The sequence below is a fragment of the Dendrobates tinctorius genome, unplaced genomic scaffold, assembly GCF_039654945.1.
Source record: "Dendrobates tinctorius isolate UK_male_01 unplaced genomic scaffold, ASM3965494v1 ptg000150l, whole genome shotgun sequence".
NCBI classification, from domain to species: domain Eukaryota; kingdom Metazoa; phylum Chordata; class Amphibia; order Anura; family Dendrobatidae; genus Dendrobates; species Dendrobates tinctorius.
The window spans coordinates 186,490-206,760 of NW_027361817.1; the positions used below are offsets into that span (position 1 = coordinate 186,490).

The 20,271-nt window shown below is 42.5% G+C and overlaps 1 protein-coding gene across 1 annotated transcript in view; it reads left to right on the plus strand.

Moving 5' to 3' along the window:
- RHBDF1 (rhomboid 5 homolog 1) overlaps positions 1 to 20,271 on the plus strand; it is a 189,960-nt gene that overhangs the window by 91,004 nt on the left and 78,685 nt on the right. The gene's annotated exons all lie outside the window — the stretch shown is intronic.

Here is a 20,271-nt window from a genome sequence, read left to right on the forward strand (position 1 = left end):
TTGGCAAACTGCTCCAGGTCCCTGATATTAGAAGGGTGCCTTCTCCAAACTGCCATTTTTAGATCTCTCCACAGGTGTTCTGTGGGATTCAGGTCTGAACTCATTGCTGGCCACCTTAGAAGTCTCCAGTGCTTTCTCTCAAACCATTTTCTAGTGCTTTTTGAAGTGTGTTTTGGGTCATTGTCCTGCTGGAAGACCCATGACCTCTGAGGGAGACCCAGCTTTCTCACACTGGGCCCTACATTATGCTGCAAAATTTGTTGGTAGTCTTCAGACTTCATAATGCCATGCACACGGTCAAGCAGTCCAGTGCCAGAGGCAGCAAAGCAACCCCAAAACATCAGGGAACCTCCGCCATGTTTGACTGTAGGGACCGTGTTCTTTTCTTTGAATGCCTCTTTTTTTCTCCTGTAAACTCTATGTTGATGCCTTTGCCCAAAAATCTCTACTTTTGTCTCATCTGACCAGAGAACATTCTTCCAAAACGTTTTAGGCTTTTTCAGGTAAGTTTTGGCAAACTCCAGCCTGGCTTTTTTATGTCTCGGGGTAAGAAGTGGAGTCTTCCTGGGTCTCCTACCATACAGTCCCTTTTCATTCAGACGCCGAAGGATAGTAAGGGTTGACACTGTTGTACCCTCGGACTGCAGGGCAGCTTGAACTTGTTTGGATGTTAAGCCCCCGTTACACACTGCGACATCGCTAGCAATATCACTGTAAAGTCACCGATTTTGTGACGTTGCAGCGATATTACTAGCGATATCGCTGCATGTGATACTTACCTCCGACCGGCTCCCCCGCTGATTATCGCTGATCGCGCGAGAAGCTGCTGGACCATTTCTCGTCGTCAGCTTCCTGCGGCGCTTCCTGCTGTGACGACGAGCGACGCGTGGAGCCGGGCGGGAGGACGCAGGATCGCTGCGTCTGACAGGCAAGTAGCGATCCCCGTCCCCAGCGATGTCGCTGGTGAGATCTGCCTGAGTGGCAGCTCACTAGCGACCACCCAGCGATTCACCAGCGATCCTGACAGCGTCATATCGCTGGTCGGGATCGCTGGTGAGTCGCTAGGTGTAACGGTACCCTTAGTCGAGATTCTTTATCCAACATCCGCACAATCTTGCGTTGAAATCTCTTGTCAATTTATCTTTTCCGTCCACATCTAGGGAGGTTAGCCACAGTGCCATGGGCTTTAAACTTCTTGATGACACTGCGCACGGTAGACACAGGAACATTCAGGTCTTTGGAGATGGACTTGTAGCCTTGAGATTGCTCATGCTTCCTCACAATTTGGTTTCTCAAGTCCTCAGACAGTTCTTTGGTCTTCTTTCTTTTCTCCATGCTCAATGTGGTACACACAAGGACACAGGACAGAGGTTGAGTCAACTTTAATCCATGTCAACTGGTTGCAAGTGTGATTTAGTTATTGCCAACACCTGTTAGGTGCCACAGGTAAGTTACAGGTGCTGTTAATTACACAAATTAGAGAAGCATCACATGATTTTTCGAACAGTGCCAATACTTTTGTCCACCCTCTTTTTTATGTTTGGTGTGGAATTATATCTAATTTGGCTTTAGGACAATTCTTTTTGTGCTTTTTCATTTAAGATAAATTAAATGAAGATAATAATACCAAAGAATTTGAGTTTGCAATCATTTTCAGGAAGAAACCGAGTATTATCTGACAGAATTGCAGGGGTGTCAATACTTTTGGCCACAACTGTATGGTACATTGTTTATACTATTGATGCAGACACATGATGAGAACTTACACAGAGAACAGTTTCCCTACCCTAAAACCTCTGCAGATAAAGACAAATTACAAATTGTATAGTTTTTACAGTTGCATAAAAAAGTAACTGAATCTTTTGGAATTAAATTAATTTTTTGCATTGATTGGTAATAAAATATATAAATAAAATCTAACTTTATTAATAATTTTACATAAAGAGTTGTTCCATACATGTCTTTTCTTGAACTCTAGAACCCATTAATGTGGTTGTCTACTAGACAACACCATCTTAAGTGCTTAAAGGAGTTGTTCAGTCTTGCATGAACAGTCTGCAGCCTCTCTATGTGACTGCAGACTGCCGAATCTAGACAATGTATGATCTGTTTAGAGGTCATTTTGAAGTAGATGGCATGAGACAATTGATGCAGTGCTGGAGTATCAGACTCATTTTGTTATTCTTACGCAGATACTCCATATACACTGCAATAGCAATAAAACCCGGAAAAGCCCTTTGACCCCAAAATTGCGTTACTGTGGTCACATCACCGCCCGCTTGCACTGAGCATACAGGGGAAACGTGACAGTATGCACATCATATACTGTCATGATTTGGAAGTCTGTAGTCACAGACTTTGCTACTTTGACTGGACAACCCTTTTATGTCCCCCACGTAGAAAAAAAAACAAATAGTTACTGAATGGGCACCACATCTGAGATGTAGGTACTACAATTCCCGATGGTCATGTGACATGTTCCGTAAGCACAGCGGCCATTGATTGGGTGCAATTCTCACAATTTCGTCAGATGTATAGCACATCAGCAACCAGCCAAAACTAAAAGTGAAACTATCAGAGGAAAAATATAATAGAAACCCATCACCACTTCTGCACTTTTCATCCACTCCTGGTTTTGACTCACAAATACTTTAATGGATGGGTAAATACATTGAAAAAAATCACACTCGGTAGCACATCTTCCTGTGTAAACAAGACATGTGCTGCTGAGAACAATGATATTGTATGCTCAAAGAACAATAATGTTAATGGTCAGCCTGTCTAAGCAGACTCTTAAGACCATCAATTGGCATTACATGTGGAGATCGATAAACTGCTGTGGTCAGCCAGTGTAAGTGCATCCTAAGAGGTCATTGATACAACTGCGCTTTTCTGCTTAGAGTGATGTGACATTGTTTGTGTCATGTGAACGATGCAGCCTATCAGTGGTTTTGTTAGGCCACTGATGGGCGGAAGCAGTCATGTGTTATAAGCAGTGTCATGTCCCAAGATCTCAGAGGGATACCACGCGAGATGAGGATCGCCGCTGGTATAGGAGCTACAGTTAGGTCCATATATATTTGGACAGAGACAACATTTTTCTAATTTTGGTTCTAGACATTAACGCAATGAATTTTAAACAAAACAATTCAGATGCAGTTGAAGTTCAGACTTTCAGCTTTCATTTGAGGTTATCGACATTAAAATTGGATGAAGGGTTTAGGACAGGGGTCCTCAAACTACGGCCCGCGGGCCTCATGCGGCCCTCCAAAGACTTTTATCCGGCCCCCCGCCAGGCCGACTTTGCGCTCATGAACTGCACTGCAGTTCAGTGCCGGCGGGCCGTGTAATTGCGGGCGGGACGAGGCGCCGAGGAAAGGCGTTGCGCAGCCCTCCCGCAGCACAGTGCACAGAGACGACGTGATTGTCATCACGCCGCCTGCGCGGTCTGATGATGTCACGCCGCCTGGGCCTGTGCCGGAAGAAGACGGAGACGAGCGGGCGCCTCTTCAGAGCAGCGCGGGGACATAGGTGAGTACTTTTTTTTTTTTTTTTTTTTTTTTTTTTTTTTTAATGCTGGGTCCTATTGGGGACATTGTTCTGCCTAGTGGGGACCTGTGCTACCTAGTGGGGATATTTTCCTGCCTAGTGGGGACATTTTCCTTTCTAATGGGGACATTGTTCTGCCTAATGGGGACCTGTGCTACCTATTGGGGACATTTTTCTGCCTAGTGGGGACATTGTTCTGCCTAATGGGGACCTGTGCTACCTATTGGGGACATTTTCCTGCCTAATGGGGACCTGTGCTACCTATTGGGGACATTTTCCTGCCTAATGGGGACATTTTCCTGCCTAATGGGGACCTGTGCTACCTATTGGGGATATTTTTCTGCCTAGTGGGGACATTGTTCTGCCTAGTGGGGATCTGTGCTACCTATTGGGGATATTTCCCTGCCTAGTGGGGACATTGTTCTGCCTAGTGGGGACCTGTGCTACCTATTGGGGACATTTTTCTGCCTAGTGGGGACATTGTTCTGCCTAATGGGGACCTGTGCTACCTATTGGGGACATTTTCCTGCCTAATGGGGACCTGTGCTACCTATTGGGGACATTTTCCTGCCTAATGGGGACATTTTCCTGCCTAATGGGGACCTGTGCTACCTATTGGGGACATTTTCCTGCCTAATGGGGACATTTTCCTGCCTAATGGGGACCTGTGCTACCTATTGGGGACATTTTCTTCCCTAATGGGGACATTTTCCTGCCTAATGGGGACCTGTGCTACCTATTGGGGATATTTTCCTGCCTAATGGGGACATTTTCCTGCCTAATGGGGACCTGTGCTACCTATTGGGGACATTTTCCTGCCTAATGGGGACCTGTGCTACCTACTGGGGACATTTTCCTGCCTAATGGGGACATTTTCCTGCCTAATGGGGACCTGTGCTACCTATTGGGGATATTTTCCTGCCTAATGGGGACCTGTGCTACCTATTGGGGACATTTTCCTGCCTAATGGGGACATTTTCCTGCCTAATGGGGACCTGTGCTACCTATTGGGGACATTTTCCTGCCTAATGGGGACATTTTCCTGCCTAATGGGGACCTGTGCTACCTATTGGGGACATTTTCCTGCCTAATGGGGACATTTTCCTGCCTAATGGGGACCTGTGCTACCTATTGGGGACATTTTCCTGCCTAATGGGGACCTGTGCTACCTATTGGGGACATTTTCCTGCCTAATGGGGACATTTTCCTGCCTAATGGGGACCTGTGCTACCTATTGGGGACATATTCCTGCCTAATGGGGACCTGTGCTACCTATTGGGGACATTTTCCTGCCTAATGGGGACATTTTCCTGCCTAATGGGGACCTGTGCTACCTATTGGGGACATTTTCCTGCCTAATGGGGACATTTTCCTGCCTAATGGGGACCTGTGCTACCTATTGGGACATTTTCCTGCCTAATGGGGACATTTTCCTGCCTAATGGGGACCTGTGCTACCTATTGGGGATATTTTCCTGCCTAATGGGGACATTTTCCTGCCTAATGGGGACCTGTGCTACCTATTGGGGACATTTTCCTGCCTAATGGGGACCTGTGCTACCTATTGGGGACATTTTCCTGCCTAATGGGGACATTTTCCTGCCTAATGGGGACCTGTGCTACCTATTGGGGATATTTTCCTGCCTAATGGGGACATTTTCCTGCCTAATGGGGACCTGTGCTACCTATTGGGGACATTTTCCTGCCTAATGGGGACCTGTGCTACCTATTGGGGACATTTTCCTGCCTAATAGGGACCTGTGCTACCTATTGGGGATGTTTTCCTGCCTAACGGGGACATTTTCCTGCCTAATGGGGACCTGTGCTACCTATTGGGGACATTTTTCTGCCTAGTGGGGACATTGTTCTGCCTAATGGGGACCTGTGCTACCTATTGGGGACATTTTCCTGCCTAATGGGGACCTGTGCTACCTATTGGGGACATTTTCCTGCCTAATGGGGACATTTTCCTGCCTAATGGGGACCTGTGCTACCTATTGGGGACATTTTCCTGCCTAATGGGGACATTTTCCTGCCTAATGGGGACCTGTGCTACCTATTGGGGATATTTTTCTGCCTAGTGGGGACATTGTTCTGCCTAGTGCGTATCTGTGCTACCTATTGGGGATATTTCCCTGCCTAGTGGGGACATTGTTCTGCCTAGTGGGGACCTGTGCTACCTATTGGGGACATTTTTCTGCCAGTGGGGACATTTTCCTGCCTATTGGGGACCCGTGCTGCCTATTGGGGACTACTATGCTGCCTATGGGGGACTACTATGCTGCTTATGGGGGATTATGCTGCCTATGGGGGACTACTATGCTGCCTATGGGGGATTATGCTGCCTATGGGGGACTACTATGCTGCCTATGGGGGACTACTATGCTGCTTATGGGGGATTATGCTGCCTATTAGGGACTACTATGCTGCCTATGGGGGATTATGCTGCCTATGGGGGACTACTATGCTGCTTATGGGGGATTATGCTGCCTATGGGGGACTACTTTGCTGCCTTGCCTATGGGGGACTACTATGCTGCTTATGGGGGATTATGCTGCCTATGGGGGACTACTATGCTGCCTATGGGGGATTATGCTGCCTATTAGGGACTACTATGCTGCCTATGGGGGATTATGCTGCCTATTGGGGACATTTACCTGTCTATTGGGGACTGGCAAGGCTGCATTGATAGGCACTGATGACATTGCAATGATGGGCAGTGCAGTCTGTATGTCTCTGTGTGTGCAATTTTATTTCTGGTGTAGTTTTTGTAGAGCTGTATATATATTGGTATTTTACTAATAGCGATTTTGAATCTCTAGGAAACAATGACATCGAGAAAGAGAAAAATTGACTCGGAGTGTAGAATATTCAAAGAACAGTGGACTTATGATTACTTTTTCATGCAGTACAAGGAAAGAGCTGTCTGTTTGATATGCCAGAATATAGTGTCTGTGTGCAAAGAATACAATTTGCGTCGACACTATCAAACTCAACATAAAGATAAATATGATTGTTTGGTCGGAGAAGTGAGAAAAGATAAAATATTAAAACTAAAAAATACATTGACAACTCAGCAAAATACGTTTGTGAAGCAGAAGCAGCTAAATATTTCATCACTGCGAGCAAGTTTTCAAGTTGCCAAGCTAATAGCGTGCACTGGCAGACCATTCGTGGAGGGAGAATTTGTTAAAGAATGCCTTCTTTCTGTAGCCAAAGAGATGTGTCCAGAGAAGGTCGATTTATTTAGTACAGTGAGTCTTTCAGGACCTACAATTACACGAAGGATTGAAGAAATGGGAGACAATTTGCATCAGCATTTGCAAAACTCCGCAAAAAAATTTCCTATTTTTCCTTAGCACTCGACGAAAGTAATGATATTCGTGATTCTGCACAACTTCTAATTTTTATTCGTGGGACGAATGATTATTTTGAAGTCCCAGAAGAGCTTGCTGCACTGCAAAGCATCAAAGGAACAACTACAGGAGAGAATATCTATGAAAAGGTTTGCCAAACTGTGAATGGTTTGGAGCTGGACTGGGCTAAACTAGCCAGTGTGACAACTGATGGTGCTCCTAGCATGGTGGGGTCTAAGAAAGGAGTAATTGCTCGCATTAACCAAGAGATGGACAAGCATAACCATTTTCATCCAATAGCCATACACTGCTTAATCCACCAACAGGCGCTATGTTGTAAATCACTGAAGTGGGACTCTGTTATGAAAATTGTGGTATCTTGTGTTAACTTCATTAGAGCTAATGCATTAAACCACAGACAATTTCAGGAATTTCTGTCTGAGCTAAATGTTGGCTATGAAGATGTTCTGTACCACACAGAAGTCCGTTGGCTGAGTCGAGGGAGAGTTTTGAAACGTTTCTATCACTTGCTTCCACAGATTACAGAATTTCTGCTTTCAAAAAACAAAGAAATACCAGAGCTCAATGATGCAGAATGGAAATGGCACCTTGCCTTTCTGACAGATGTTACAGAGTTACTTAACAGTTTCAATGTGCAACTTCAAGGAAAGGGGAAGCTCCTCTGTGATATGCAATCACATGTGAAAGCATTTGAAGTAAAATTAGGCCTCCTCATCAAACAAGTGAAGGAGGAAAATTTCTGCCATCTCCCCACAACTCAAAATTTGTTAGCGGAAAAACCACTGGTTGCATTCCCAAACAAAACATGTGTGGATTCACTGGAAATCTTACTAAAGCAGTTCGAATTTAGATTTAAAGAGCTTCATCTCCATGGACAGGACATACAGCTTTTCCGTAACCCATTTTCTATTGACATTGAAAATGTGGATACAGTTTACCAAATGGAACTGGCTGAACTACAGAATTGTGACTCTCTGAAAGACGCATTCAAGTCAAGCAGCCTTCCTAATTTCTATGCATCTCTCCCCTCTGAGACATATCCTTATCTCAGGAAGCATGCACTCAAAATGGCAACCATCTTTGGTAGAACTTATGTCTGTGAACAGACTTTTTCCAGAATGAAACACCTGAAATCTCCTACCAGATCTAGACTAACTGATGAACACTTGCATCACTTGTTACGACTAGCAGTGACAAATATGGAACCGGACATTGACCATCTCATTAGCCAGAAGCAGGCCCACAGTTCCCATTGAAATATTGGTAAGTTTGTTGATTTAACACTTGTTCTTCATTTTAAAAATTGTATTTGTTCCGGTTTTGTTTCTTTTTTCTTCTGAATAAGATATGTGCAGTGTGCATAGGGCAGGCCATAGGAATTTGTTCATAGTTTTTTTAAAAACTATATTCCGGCCCTCCAATGGTCTGAAGGACCGTGAACTGGCCCCCTGTTTAAAAAGTTTGAGTACCCCTGGTTTAGGAGTTTCAGCTCCTTAACATGTGCCACCCTGTTTTTAAAGGGGCCAAAAGTAATTGGACAATTGACTCCAAGGCTATTTCATGGACAGGTGTGGGCAATCCCTTCGTTATGTCATTCTCAATTAAGCAGATAAAAGACCTGGAGTTGATTTGAGGTGTGGTGCTTGCATTTGGAAGGTTTTTGCTGTGAAGGAAAAATGCGGTCAAAGGAGCTCTCCATGCAGGTGAAACAAGCCATCCTTAAGCTGCAAAAACAGAAAAAACCCATCCGAGAAATTGCTACAACATTAGGAGTGGCAAAATCTACAGTTTGGTAGATCCTGAGAAAGAAAGCACTGGTGAACTCATCAATGCAAAAAGACCTGGGCGCCCACGGAAGACAACAGTGGTGGATGATCGCAGAATAATCTCCATGGTGAAGATAAACCCCTTGCCAACAGCCAACCAAGTGAACAACACTCTCCAGGAGGTAGGCGTATCAATATCCAAATCTACCATAAAGAGAAGATTGCATGAAAGTAAATACAGAGGGTTCACTGCACGGTGCAAGTTACTCATAAGCATCAAGAATCAAAAAGCAAGACTGGGCTTTGCTAAAAAAAAAATCTAAAAAAGCCAGCACAGTTCTGGAAGAACATTCTTTGGACAGATGAAACCAAGATCAACCTCTGCCAGAATGATGGAAATAGACTTATGGCGAAGGCGTGGTACAGCTCATGATTCAAAGCATACCACATCATCTGTAAAACACAGCGGAGGCAGTGTGATGGCTAGGGCATGCATGGCTGTCAGTGGCACTGGGTTGCTAGTGTCTATTGATGATGTGACACGGGACAGAAGCAGCTGAATGAATTCTGAGGTATTCAGAGCCATACTGTGTGCTCAGATCCAGCCAAATGCAGCCAAACTGATTGGTCGTCGTTTCATACTACAGATGGACAATGACCCAAAACATAAAGCCAAAGCAACCCAGGAGTTTAATAAAGCAAAGAAGTGGAATATTCTTGAATGGCCAAGTAAGTCACCTGATCTCAACCCAATTGAGCATGCATTTCACTTGTTAAAGATTAAACTTCAGACAGAAAGGCCCACAGACAAAAAGGCCCACAAACAGCAACTGAAAACCACAGCAGTGAAGGCCTGGCAGAGCATCAAAAAGGAGGAAACACATCGTCTGGTGATGTCCATGAGTTCAAGACTTCAGGTAGTCATTGCCAACAAAGGGTTTTCAACCAAGTACTAGAAATGAACATTTTATTTACAATTAATTAATCTGTCCAATTTCTTTTGGTCCCTTTAACCCCTTAAGCCCCAAGGGTGGTTTGCACGTTCATGACCGGGCCAATTTTTACAATTCTGACTACTGTCCCTTTATGAGGTAATAACTCTGAAACGCTTCCATGGATCCCGGTGATTCTGACATTGTTTTCTCGTGACTTATTGTACTTCGTGCTAGTGGTAACATTTCATTCAAATAACTTGCGTTTATTTGTGAAAAAAACGGAAATTTGGCGAAAATTTCGCAATTTTCCAACTTTGAATTTCTATGCCCTTAAATCACAAAGATACAGCACACAAAAAACTTGATAAGTAACATTTCCCACATGTTTACTTTACATCAGCACAATTTTGGAACCAAAATTTTTTTTTCTTAGGAAGTTATTAGGGTTAAAAGTTGACCAGCGATTTCTCATTTTTGCAACACCATTTTATTTTTACGGACCACATCACATTTGAAGCCACTTTGAGGGGTCTATATGATAGAAAATACCCAAAAGTGACACCATTCTAAAAACTGCACCCCTTAAGGTGCTCAAAACCACATTCAAGAAGTTTATTAACCCTTTAGGTGCGTCACAGGAATTTTTTGAATATTTAAAAAAAAAATTAACATTTAACTTTTTTTCACAAAAAAAATACTTCAGGTTCAATTTTTTTTTAATTTACCAAGTGTAACAGGAGAAATTGGACTGCAAAATTTATTGTGCAATTTGTCCTGAGTACGCTGATACCTGATATGTGGGGGGGAACCACTGTTTCGGCGCATGGCAGAGCTCAGAAGGGAAGGAGCGCTGTTTGACTTTTTCAATGCAAAATTCGCTGGAATTCAGATCGGACGCCATGTCACGTTTGGAGAGCCCCTGATGTACCTAAACAGTGGAAACCCCCCACAAGTGACCCCATTTTGGAAACTAGACCCCCCACGGAACTTATCTAGATATGTGGTGAGAACTTTGAACCCTCAAGGGCTTCACAGAAGTATATAACGTACAATTAAAAAATCATATTTTTTCCACAAAAATGATCTTTTCACCCCCATTTATTTTTCCAAGGGTAACAGGACCCTAAAAGTTATTGTGCAATTTGTCCTGAGTACACTGATAACCCACTTGTGGGGGTAAACCACTACTTGGGCGCATGGCAGAGCTCGGAAGGGAAGCAGCGCCATTTGATGTTTTTGGCTGGAATTGAGATCGGACACCATGTCGCGATTGGAAAACCCCTGATGTACCAAAAGAGTGGAAACCCCCCACAAATGACACCATTTTGGAAACTAGACCCCCCCCCCAAGGAACTTATCTAGATGTGTGGTGAGCACTTTGACCCCTCCAGTGCTTCACAGAAGTTTATAACGCCCGGGCGTGAAAATAAAAATATCGTATTTTTTCCACAAACATGATCTTTTAGTCCCCATTTTTTTTATTTTCCCAAGGGTACCAGGAGAAATTGGACCCCAAAAGTTGTTGTCCAATTTGTCCTGAGTACGCTGACACCCCATATGTGGGAGAAAACTACTGTATGGGCACACGGGGCTCGGAAAGGAAGTAGTGACGTTTTGGAATGCAGACTTTGATGGAATGGTCCTCGGGTGTCATGTTGCCTTTGGAGAGCCCCTAATGTACCTAAACAGTGGAATCCCCCCACAAATGACCCCATTTTGGAAACTAGACCCCCTAAGGAACTTATCTAGATGTGTGGTGAGCACTTTGAACCCCCAAGTGCTTCACAGAAGTTTATAACGCCTGGGCGTGAAAATAAAAAAATCATTTTTTTCCACAAAAATAATATTTTTGCCCCCAATTTTTTATTTTCCTATGGGTAACAGGAGAAATTGGACCCCAAAAGTTGTTTTGCAATTTGTCCTGAGTAGGCTGATACCCCATATGTGGGGGTAAAACACTGTTTGGGCGCATGGCAGAGCTTGGAAGGGAAGGACCACCATTTGACTTTTTCAACTCAGAATTGGCTGGAATTGTGATCAGACGCCATGTTGCATTTGGAGAGCACCTGATGTGCCCAAGCAGTGGAAACCCCCCAATTATAACTACAACTCTAACCCCAACACACCCCTAACCCTAATCTCAGCCCTAGCTCTGTCACATCACAGATCACTGTGACAGATCAGCAATCTGTCACAGGCAGTTTGAAGGTTTCCTCCTTACCTGCGCTTTGCAGGCACCGAGGAAGCCGGCTCCCTGCAGGCCCCCGAAGGTCCCCGTCGCCATCTTGGATTCAGGGGCCTGCAGGGAAGGAGCCCCCCCGCAGCAGCGCTGCACATTGCACTGCCATAGGGGGCTCAGGGAAGCACGGAGGGAGCCCCCTCCCTGCTGTGCTTCTCTTTAACCCCCGGTACACCACGATCATGTTTGATCGCGGTGTGCAAGGTTTTAACGTGTCGGGGGCGGTCCGTGACCGCCCCTGTCACATTGTGCCGGGTGTCAGCTGTGATAATCAGCTGACACCCGGCCGCGATCAGCGGCGCTCACCACGTGGGCGCCGGTGATCGCTATTACGTACTATCCTGTCCCTGGGAATTAAGTCCCAGGGCACATGGACGGGATAGTACGTCATATAGGATTAAGGGGTTAAAAACAGGGTGGCACATGTTAAGGAGCTGAAACTCCTAAACCCTTCATCCAATTTTAATGTGGATACCCTCAAATGAAAGCTGAAAGTCTGAACTTCAACTGCATCTGAATTGTTTTGTTTAAAATTCATTGTGGTAATGTCTAGAACCAAAATTAGAAAAATGTTGTCTCTGTCCAAATATATATGGACCTAACTGTAAGTATGCTTTTATTTGACTTTATTTGGCACACTAAGGGCTTCCAGATCAGTACATACAGCGGTTTTTCTCAAACCCACTTTGGACAACACAGTTTTACATGCACAATCAGGCCATCCGTTACATGTCATCCAAGGTATTCCTGTGGGAGAGCTGTTTCTAATCAAGTGTTATCCCTCTTCAGAATACGTTAAAAATAGCATAGCTACTACTATCCAAGAGAATGCTAGACAGAGCCATCAAAATAGTAGGTGGATACACTCAATTTGACGCACCATTTATCTCCCAGCCTATGTCAACAAAATTTGCAATCTAGCTCAGTATGTCTTCCTCACATAAGGTGTTACAAAAGTGGTTCATCCCACTGTAAATGATGTGACGTATTGGCGGTTTCTCGATCCTATTTTTCTAGTATAAGCAATAAACATGTCAAATGAAATGTTATATTAATTGCAGTACACAACGTTATTTATTTAGCCACAAGTTGTCGATTACGATATGTCGGTTGCACTTCATGTACGCTAAAAACACGGATAAGACGACAACTGTCAGATATTGTAAAGACTGAGTAAAAGATATCCGCACTCTCCCTACATTTTTCTAATGGGCATGCTTCAGATACTTCTTCCCTAAAAATTCAAGTAATAGAACAAATGCTCAGGCTCACTAGAAGAATTGATATGCGGAGCAAACTCCTCAATAGTGAAGCGTATTGGATATTTATTTGTCAAACACGCTGTCCCAGAGGCTTGAATAACAGGAATTTGTCCTTAACTATTGGTAAAAAAAATAGAAAAGAAAGAGGAGGAGGAGAAAAGGGAGAGAAAAAAATAGCATTGATTCCAACAATTTGCAGACTCCTGTTGTATTGCCATTAACATTATAACTTTGGATTCTGTTTCTCTCTGTTGTTCACACTTGGCGTATGCAGACATATAATGGATTCGATTACCCCCTTAACCCCAGGGTGTTTATGCTAATTTAACAGTGCATTAATTACATTTAAGTTCCATGTTACCTCTTTCTCACTTGATACTATGACTTAAGGACTGAAAGAGCTTGAAAGGCGTAATTCCATGTACTTTCTCCTGTGTTTTTATACAGGTCATATTATTTTAATAAGCAGAAAATGAAGTGGTTTTATTTGTTAATGATGGTTTCTCCTTTCTAGGGGCTTTCAAAAGGGGTTTGAAAAACCTGTCTTAAAGGGGTTGTCCACTACTAGGACAACCCTTTCTTGATCAAAATGTTTGGCCTTCATAAAATAATAAACTTATACTCTTCTCCCATGCTAGCGCCGTTCCCATGGTGTCGGCACTTGCTCTCCCTAGGGCATTCATGTGGTGTTGTGACACGTAACCTCTATGCCCAATCAGCACAGGCGTCACTGTCTCTGCCTTCGGATAAATCGAACATAAAGAGAAAGTCATGGCTGTAGCTGATCTCTAACTTCCTCTCCTTTTGCTCCATTTGACAGGAAGTGGGGTTAGGGCCGATTGGGTGACAGGGTCACGTGTCACAACATCACACGAGAGCGCAGGAGAGAGCAAGTACTGACACCGCTGAAACGATGCCAGCATGAGAAATGAGTATAAGTTTTATTTTTCTATCGCATTATTTTGTCCAAGTAGTGGATAACTTTAACTTACTCAAACTAGAAATGTGCAGGAAAACAAAGAGTATGTAAAAGCCAAAAGGTGGCTGAAATGGATGCTCCCCAAAGGAGTACATATCCTTTAAATGTTATTTAGTAGTGCACACCTAAAGTAAAGAGCACTGAGAGTAAATAAACACTTGTGGAACAATATACATGTAATGATGAATTCGCCTTTCAATGAAGTACGGAAGGAAGGAAATATGAAGATATTTATATGTATGGTACTTCATGGAGAGACTTGCAACTCAACCATCAAATGACATAGCTATAGTTACCACATCAGGATGTGATTCTTAGCACTGTCATCCAGCTGGAGGCTAACCCTCTGCTTTATTTCTAAGCCAGCAAGTATTCCTATATGTTATATTATTTACTGAGCGAGACAAAGACAATGAGAATTCTTCTTATGTAGTCTGAAGATTGGTTTTCTATTATTGGGCTCAGGTTGGGTATCTACCTTGTGCCAGTCATTACACTGGCTACCCATCCACTCCAGAATTCAGTATAAACTTATTACCCTCACCCACAAAGCCCTCCATGGCTCAGCACCACCCTACATCTCCTCCCTTGTTTCAGTATACCACCCTACCCGCGTCCTCCGTTCTGCTGATGACCTGAGGTTAGCATCCTCAATAATCAGAACCTCCCACTCCCGTCTCCAAGACTTTACACGTGCTGCGCCAATTCTTTGGAATGCACTTCCCAGGTCAATACGATTAGTCCCCAATCCCCACAATTTTAAGCGTGCCCTGAAAACGCATTTATTCAGACTGGCCTATCGCCTCAACACATTAACCTAATCTATCCCTGTGTGGCACAGCCAAAAGTTTTACCATAACCAGGTTCCCTGCATCATGTTCCCACATGCTTTATGCATCCATTAGCCCTCTGTGTCTGTACTGTTACACACTTAACATTATGGTGGTCCATACAATCAGGGCAACTGTTACCACCCACCTTTCGTGTCTACCTCTTTCCTCATAGACTGTAAGCTTGCGAGCAGGGCCCTCATTCCTCTTGGTATTGTTATAATCTATGTGATTATTGTTATGCTGTAATGTCTATTGTCTGTACAAATCCCCTCTGAAATGTAAAGTGCTGCGGAATATGTCGGCGCTATAGAAATAAAATTTATTATTATAGAAATAAAATTTATTATTATTATTTTTATTATCTTGTCCTGCAGATGTACTGTATCATATAATTTGTTTGCTACTTTTAATTGCTCAATAGCTATTGCAATAAACTTAGCTAGGGTTGTTAAGCAGATTTTATGTGGAAAATTGTCATGTTTCTTTTTACGTCTGCCAATAAGTCATAAGATAAGATTGATGTTAAAGTTAATTTTACATAGTGTTATCCAGGTTTAAATACTGTTGATTTTGGCCCATGCGGAGAACATTTTTTCCTCTTGGATTTTCCTTGCTGAAAAGATTTGGTTCCTGCTGTTAATATGTTTTTAATGTGTCCAATTTTGAGGGACATTATTTCCACATTATCAATCGTAGCTCTGGGACTTAAAATACTAAAATAAATCCAGTTGTCAAATGCAATCATTTTCCAAAAGTGCTCACTGCTCATAATGTATCACCCCCTGACATTCAACACGTCAGAAGATTTTTGCCCACCTGGTTGTCCATGGATACTTCCTGTACTTCCTTCATGGAACGTTACACATGCTCCGTGGATAGCAACTGTTCTTTTATAGTGGGCATCCTCTACTTACTGTGCAGAGTAATAGTTCATGCTTGATCCTCCCATTCTTACTGAACAGGGCGGAGCACTGTGCGCCTGCTGCTGTCAAAGGTGCAACTGCAATCCTCCTCTCAGCAGGGCTGCTTGATTGTGTGATGGTCAAAGCAGAGCAAGTGAAAAAGTATGGGCCATCAAACCACCAAGAGTTTTTCCAATTAAAACATGACTTTTCCATATATATTTATGGAGTCCACTTACATACAATATAAATTAAAATGGGCCTTTTTGTTGTCAGAAATAGAAACTGTCAACAGCAACCAATCAGAGCTCAACTTTCATATTTTAAACGGGTCAAGTAAAATGACATCTGTGCTGCAATTGGTTGCTGTGGTAACACAGACTGATTTTGAAGCCAAGAGAGAACACATAGAGGGAATGTACCTAAAACACAAAGAATTGGTGGATGAAGAACTAGAAACCTTTGTGCAGGGTGGTGGGTAGAGTTGAGCGACTTTGATCGGGTTTCATGAATCAAAATTTGAGTCGAATGAAACTGGTCCGACTAGGGCAAAAAAAAGTCGGAGTTTCGTCCGAAACCCGACCCCAAAGCAAGTCAATGGGTAATAAAAGTCGGCATTGAGCGGATGACATTCATCCACTCAATGCCGACTTTTATTCCCCATTGACTTGCATTGGGGTCGGGTTTCGGACAAAACTCCGACTTTTTTTTGCCCTAGTCGGACCAGTTTCATTCGACTCAAATTTTGTTTCATGAAACCCGATCCGACCAAAGTCGCTCAACTCTAGTGGTGGGGACAGACAAGAGTTACATTTATTGAAATACATTGGGAAAAATAAGTATTTGATACACTGCCGGTTTTGCAAATTTTCCCACCTACAAAGAATGGAGAGGTCTGTAGGTACACTTCAATTTTAAGAGACAGAATCTTAAAAAAATACAGAAAATCACATTGTATGATTTTTATACACTGCTCAAAAAAATATAGGGAACACTAAGATATCACATCGTAGATATTACTGAATGAAATATTACAGCTGCAAATCTTTATTCATTTCATAGTGGAATGCGTTGAGAACAAGAAAACATAAAAATGATCAATGTAAATCAAAATTAATTTCCCATGGAGGTCTGGATTTGGAAGGATACTCCATATCAAAGTGGAAAATCAAATTACAGGGGGATCCAACTTCAGTAGAAATGCCTCAAGACAAGGAAATAATGCTCAGTAGTGTGTGTGGCCTCCACGTGCCTGTTTGACCTCCCTACGACACCTGGGCATGCGCCTGATGAGTCGGCGGATGTTGTCATGAGTAGAGTTGAGCGATACCGTCCGATACTTCAAAATATCGGATCGGAATGGATCGGCCGATCTTTAAAAAAAGTATCGGTATCGCCGATGCCGATACCGGAAGTCCCATTCAAGTCTATGAGACTTCCGGTATCGGAATTGGAAAAACCCTTTCCTGCCCTTGTACAGCCTCTCGGGGGTCTGTACGGGCCTGCCGGGGGTCTCTGCCGGCCTGCCGGGGGTCTGTGCCGGCCTGCCGGTGGGCTGTGCGGACTGCCCGGGGTCTGTGCACCCTGTGGGGGTCTGTACCGGCCTGCCGGGGGGCTGTGCTGATGTCCGGGGGTCTGTGCAGGCATCGTCCGATGGGACTACAAGTCCCATCGGGCGATGCCTGCTACCATGACAGTGATTGACACATTAGCCAATGATGGGACAGTAGTAGTCCCATCATCCGGCTAATGTGTTAAATGTAAAAAAAAAAAAAAAATTACTACATACATACATACTACATGCATGCTACATACATACTACATGCTGCATACATAGTACATATATACTACATGCATGCTACATACATACTACATGCTACATACATACTACATACATACTACATATATACTACATGCATGCTACATACATGCTACATACATACTACATACATACTACATATATACTACATGCATGCTACATACATGCTACATGCTACATACATACTACATGCTACGTACATACTACATATATACTACATGCATGCTACATACATACTGCATGCATGCTACATACATACTACATGCATGCTACATACATACTACATGCTACATACATACTACATACATACTACATGCATGCTACATACATACTACATGCATGCTACATACATACTACATGCATGCTACATACATACTACATGCTACATACATACTACATACATACTGCATGCATGCTACATACATACTGCATGCATGCTACATACATACTGCATGCATGCTACATACATACTACATGCTACATACATACTACATACATACTACATATATATTACATGCATGCTACATACATGCTACATACTACATGCTACATACATACTACATACTACATACATACTACATGCATGCTACATACATACTACATGCTACATATATACTAAATACATACTACATACATACTACATATATACTACATGCATGCTACATACATACTACATGCTACATACATACTACATACATACTACATGCATGCTACATACATACTGCATGCATGCTACATACATACTACATGCTACATACATACTACATACATACTACCTATATACTACATGCATGCTACATACATACTACATACTACATACATACTACATACATACTACATGCTACATATATACTACATATATACTACATGCATGCTACATACATACTACATGCTACATACATACTACATGCATGCTACATACATACTACATGCATGCTACATACAATACATTCATACAATACATACATAGACATACAGTACATATAACATAGAGTAACATACTTACCAATACTTGTCACATTGTTCCCCGAAGCCATTGTCGTCTACGGAATAAATATTAACATAACAAACCACAAAAATACTCACCCATGATCCGAAGCAGTCCACGAGTGTGTCCCACGACGATCTTGGGTAGAGAACTGCAGCATCAGCTGATGCTGCCGCTCTCTACGGGCTGCAGGAATCCAATGACGGAAGGTAGGTATCCTTCCGCACTGTATTCCTCCGCCACTTAAAAAAAAAAAAAAGTCCCTAGTCTCACTTTATGGTAAAAGCTGTGTGGGAATTTCCCACACAGCTTTTACCATAAAGTGAGACTAGGGATTTTTTTTTTTTTAAGTGGCGGAGGAATACAGTGCGGAAGGATACCTACCTTCCGTCATTGGTTCCTGCAGCCTGTAGAGAGCGGCAGCATCAGCTGATGCTGCAGTTCTCTACCCAAGATCGTCGTGGGACACACTCGTGGACTGCTTCGGATCATGGGTGAGTATTTTTGTGGTTTGTTATGTTAATATTTATTCCGTAGACGACAATGGCTTCGGGGAACAATGTGACAAGTATTGGTAAGTATGTTACTCTGTTATATGTACTGTATGTCTATGTATGTATTGTATGAATGTATTGTATGTAGCATGCATGTAGTATGTATGTAGCATGTATGTAGTATGTATGTAATATATATGTGGTATGTATGTAGCATGTAGTATGTATGTAGCATGTACGTAGTATATATGTGGTATGTATGTAACATGTAGTATGTATGTAGCATGTATGTAGTATGTATGTAGCATGTAGCATATATGTAGCATGCATGTAGTATATATGTGGTATGTATGTAGCATGCATGTAGTATGCATGTAGTATGTATGTAGCATGTAGCATGTATGTAGCATGCAGTATGTATGTAGTATGTAGTGTGTAGCATGCATGTAGTATGTATGTAGTATGTATGTAGCATGTAGTATATATGTGTTATGTATGTAGCATGTAGTATGTATGTAGCATGTAGTATATATGTGGTATGTAGCATGTAGTATGTATGTAGCATGCATGTAGTATATATGTAGTATGTATGCAGCATGTAGTATGTATGTAGCATGCATGTAGTATGTATGTAGTATGTAGTATGTATGTAGCATGCATGTAGTATGTATGTAGTATGTAGTATGTATGTAGCATGCATGTAGTATGTAGTATGTATGTAGCATGTAGTATATATGTGGTATGTATGTAGTATGTATGTAGCATGTAGTATGTATGTAGCATGTAGTATGTATGTAGCATGTAGTATGTATGTAGCATGTAGTATGTATGTAGCATGTAGTATGTATGTAGCATGCATGTAGTATGTATGTAGCATGCATGTAGTATGTATGTAGCATGCATGTAGTATGTATGTAGCATGCATGTAGTATGTATGTAGCATGCATGTAGTATGTATGTAGTATATATATGGTATGTAGTATGTATGTAGTATATATATGGTATGTAGTATGTATGTAGTATATATATGGTATGTAGTATGTATGTAGTATGTATGTAGCATGCATGTAGCATGTATGTAGTATGTATGTAGCATGTAGTATGTATGTAGCATGCATGTAGTATATAT